The following is a 4722-nucleotide window of genomic DNA, read 5'->3' as shown; positions in this document are numbered from 1 at the left end:
AGCCGTTTCAACTACGCTACGACGAGCTCATCATTGACAAGAAGACTTTAAAATATGATAACAAAACACAAAGCTTTATATCTACTTCATAGCTACCTGTTATCGCATCACCGAAATCGAACCTTCTCTTTTTATTCTTTCTTTACACTAACATAAAAAGCGTATTGTTGAAGCGTGACGAGCTTCATAATCTGCTCGCGAGCACCGAATACAAACTTGTTGTACTTATTAAACGTGCACTCTAAGCCAAAACGGAGCAACAGGGGTATAGGGGTTGCTCCTTTCAGGGAGCAATTGCATTGCCACTCCCATTACTCTCCTAAAAGGAGTAACTGCAGAGGGAGGAACCGTTGCTCTCCTTTCAGTTCCTCCTTCGGGGGATGAACAGTTACTCCCTCCAGTTCCTCCCTGCAGACCAACAGTTACTCCCACCAGTTGCTCCCTGCCGACCAACCATTACTCCCACCAGTTGCTCTTCCAAGAGCAACAGTTACTCTTTACCGTTCCTCCCACGTGTTTGCAGTTACTCTCTGAAAACCAACTGCACATGCTTCCAGTTACTCCTTGGGGAAATGAGTATTTATCTCGAGTATGCTTGTCACACGCTTAACACATGGCGAGAGCTCGTTGGAAGAGCACTGCTTGGGTGCTTCTAACACAAAAAGTTGACAATATTGAAAGGAAAATAAATGCTTTATTGTTCTTTTTATGAGGCGACGTGTGACCACACGTAAAAGTAGACTTCGCCACACCACAGCCAGCACTAAACAAACACCATAATACATCAAAGGTTTTCTGCGTCATCCGTGGAAAAACAATCTTGAATTTCTAGCATAGGGCAGTCTGTGTCATCATTGGTGAGAGAAGGGCAACTTCTCCAATTCTGAAGAACTCAAGTTTCGCAGCTGGTGTTTCCATAAGGCTAGCGCAGCAGAACGTCACCGCAGGCATATGTGAAGCATCTCATTGCTGCAAGAAAAAAAAAACAGAAGTGTGAGGTTAAACATGCCAGAATCAATTAATTCATAACAATGAGTGACACACACTGCAGCAGCCCTTACATTCTAGGATGTCTACTGCAAAACGAAATGTGAAAAAAAAGGAAGGTTCGGCCAAACGTTACTTGGCAAGCCATATAAATGCTGATGTGGTAGACGCTCTTCACATGATGTCTCAGACAGCAATATTCTGGAAGAAAATGTGCAGCACCTCAACAAGGCATATTTGTAGCAGTTAAAGATACCCTTAGGTTCAGTTAACTTGTTTCCTATACACAGCTGAGTGACATTTCTATGAGCCCATTCACCAATGGGCATTCTAAATGAGGTCATGTGTGTGGCAAATAACACGTACTGTCCGCTCATGTTAAAATACTTATTTAGCTCGTGCACATAGTTGCTCTCGATTCTACTGTTCTATCATACGCTGCTGCGTCTTGAATTGTGCAATACCTGTAGGCACAAGCCAAGCATGCAAAGCCTGCTTGAAAGCAACCATTTGCAGAGGCTACATGATAATCTTCAGTATATTTTTTTGTACCTGACGCAAACGGCTGTACAAAACTATAGACAAATAAATGTAGACCGTGCTACCTTCAAAAAATGCTTTAAATTTAGAAAACTAGGGTGCATTTGTTCACTCGGTTGACGAGTCACAGCCACGAGATATGTAAACGAAGCAATATATCTTAAGGCATGCACAGATATTCTGATTCTTTGTTTGACAGCGTCACAGATAGCTTGCCAATACATATATATTTGAGAGCAACAAGATGTGAAGCTTTTATTAGTTCAACGTCTTGTTGGTTCACAGCCAAACAGGTTACTGCTTGTTCGACAAATTGTAATAAGCACACCATGGTTTCCAAAAAAAAGCATTATTAGAAGTTAGCTCCCGGTGTGAATGTCTGCCTATTTATTTTGTACTGCCTTCTACATGTGCCACAAAGACATTTGTTGAGGATGTGCTACCAGTGAAGCCAAGATCGCATACTTGGTCAATGTGATGGAAATACAAACATTAGAAACACTGCCACCTCTAGTAAGAGCATAACACTTCAGTATCTTGGACTAGCAAAGAGGTGCACAAGAAAGTTAAGCCCACTCTTGCGGAACTTTGAACGCGAATTTCAGAGTGGGGGAGGTCAACATGCTGTGGCACTTTTAAACCCACGAAACATCTACCGAAAACAGGGTAAAGGCAAGTCCAGAAACGCTGTTATGAAGGCCTGCGCATGGACAGCTTTGTGAATCTAGGCCCAAGTGTTATGCTTTGTGCAAGCCAAAATCCATGTAAATAGGGAAAGCATACTTTTAGGAGTACCAGCGTAAACAAATCTTGGCAGTTGGCTTTTTAGTACAAACAGCAATCCCTGCAATGAAAACATAAACATTTTATTTTAACGGTAACAGTGTGAGCACACACACGGGCCAGCGGAGCCATGTCGAATTGTCAGTGCCAGTGTAACCATGTGGCATAATGAACTATTCTCTGGCCAACACATGCACAGTTTGCCCCTAAAAAGCGATGCTTTCATATACGTAGTACAAAAAGTATGCACTTACCAAAATTCACTTGCTTTCTGTATTTTAGCATCGTTGGGAGCATCTTTATCTGCAGTATAACCAAATTTGTGTCATATCCCTGAAAAAAAAAGTAAAAGACATGCATCAAATATTGTTTCATTTGGTAGCAGTGAAGTCAGGTTAAGAACAGCCAAGTAGGAATCAGCCTAATTATGTGCATGCGGCAAATCCCAAACGGCGTTATTGAGGTTGTCGAAATTTTCGTCGATTGGTATTAACGTAGATATGTGACTTCAACGGCATGCCAAGTTTTCACAGCGCATAAAGATTTCATGATGCAGAATAATGACAGCGCTAACGAGAACATACAGCATTTATGATTGTCTTTTACAATATTCAGTTTTGCTAAGGTTTTGCATCACTAAAGAAATCTGAAAGATTTGGGTCATTCCTCCTCTAATTGTTCTGTCAATATGTAAACTGCTCGCTTGATGGTGCGCTTATAAAATAGTACGTTCAGCGCAGAGGTGAAGCAAGTGACGCAGTGATGTGGGCAGATTTTTTTTTCTAGGCGTGCGGGGAGGGGGGGGGGGGGGTTGCTTATCTGAATAGGCCGGGCAAGCGAATATGGTCGTCAATTTGGGCTCCCTACGCCCGGCCTAAAAAATTCTGTGCGCAACCGCCTGGCTATGCAAGTGAAGTGATGCGACAATGATTTGTTCACTTACTGATTTACATACACTTTACATCTCTAAAAAATGCGGCCCAAGGCCCCAACACTCAGCCGTTAACATTACATAAAGCCAATGGTAGAAAAGTGCCAGTATGAATGCAGCTACAACCCCGCCCCAATGTTTTTTCAAGCGAGGTAGTGTTGCGGAAATGAACTTTTAACTGCAAAAGTACACTGGCACTGCAGTGGTGACAGGGGAAGCAAGAGGGTATGCAGGCGGTAATAGAGGTAATTTAGTCCGATACGGCTAGCAATGGATACGGTGAATAAGAGCAAATCATTTCTCTTTCAATAGCGCAACCACTCAACAATGTATTGTAAGAGCATTAAATGTTGCTGGAAATGCCACTCACCTGCACGCTGATGCATGCTCAGTCCTTTGTCCGACGAGCGAACAGGCTTGCAGATAGCTGAAGACGTGTTTACGATGTGTTTGTTCCACCCAGCAGCAAAATCCACAACTACTTCGCGCTCCATAAAGATAAATATACACTAACCTTCATCATGAATAAGTAGAAACGCAAATCTGCGACACACACACACGATCAAAACATAGCTCAGAAGCTCGCACGTCCATGTGCTCGCCAACCACAGACCATATGAAAATGAGTAAGTATAGTGCGAACGCGAACCTAGTTGCGCCGAAAAAAAAAAAAAACGTCGAGCAGTGGCAGCACAGGCGTCAGCGCAATAATTTCAGTGTGTTCTCCTAATACAATTATAAAAAAAAAAACTGAGGTACACTAACACTCATAAATAAATATAAAAAGTTGAGTGTAATTTTTATTTAGTGCTAGTCAACATAAACACTGAATAAATATTACTTTGTAACTTACATGGATGGATGGATGCTATGAGCGTCCCCTTTATAACGGGGTGGTGACAAGTATGCCACCAGGCTCGACAAAAAAAAAAAAAAAACATCGTTTGCTACACTAGCGCCACACTTGTCGTGCGGGCGCAGTTGGCGCAGATTCGTCATTCTGCCCTCAAACTACACGGTGAAGCGTGCTACTAAGTGTATGGCTGATGAGAAGCGCGTCTGGGTCCGCTTTTTTTTTTTCTTCTCCGATATATCTGGGCGGGGAAGGGGGGGGGGGGGGCTCCTTATGTACGTGTTTCGGTGCTTGATCGACTTTGACGCCCTTACTTCGCGGACGAACGGCGTGTCTAGGCTTTTTTTATCGTTGTTTTGCACGTGTTTCGCCGTTCGGTCCGTGTTGACGTGCCAACTCTCCATTCTGCTGCTGCGTGTGTTAGGTATTTGCCGTACTGTATCCTCAGGCCTTCTGTGTTCAGCCAGCGCTGCTATCTTATTATCTACGGATGCTAAAATAAGTCACTGTTTTGGTTTGGTGAAGTTTGGCACACAGAACAAACAATAATCTGGCCAATGAATATCAATGTGGGTGGCATGCATATTTGTGTGCGGTGTCCTGCCGGGGAGTAACCGTTGCGTGACGA

At 43.1% G+C, this 4722-nt stretch overlaps 1 long non-coding RNA gene across 1 annotated transcript; it reads right to left on the bottom strand.

Annotated features, from left to right (window-relative positions):
* Positions 1–674: 674 nt before the first annotated feature.
* LOC142767685 (uncharacterized) lies at positions 675–3986 on the bottom strand. The gene is made up of 3 exons (XR_012885106.1): positions 3612–3986; positions 2565–2643; positions 675–969 (listed from the first exon to the last, which is right to left on the bottom strand). It is a non-coding gene; the product is annotated as an uncharacterized LOC142767685 (long non-coding RNA).
* Between the last annotated feature and the right edge of the window lie 736 nt (positions 3987–4722).

Source organism: Rhipicephalus microplus, chromosome 1 (genome assembly GCF_043290135.1).
Source record: "Rhipicephalus microplus isolate Deutch F79 chromosome 1, USDA_Rmic, whole genome shotgun sequence".
Classification (NCBI taxonomy): domain Eukaryota; kingdom Metazoa; phylum Arthropoda; class Arachnida; order Ixodida; family Ixodidae; genus Rhipicephalus; species Rhipicephalus microplus.
This window is presented reverse-complemented; position numbering and strand designations above follow the sequence as displayed.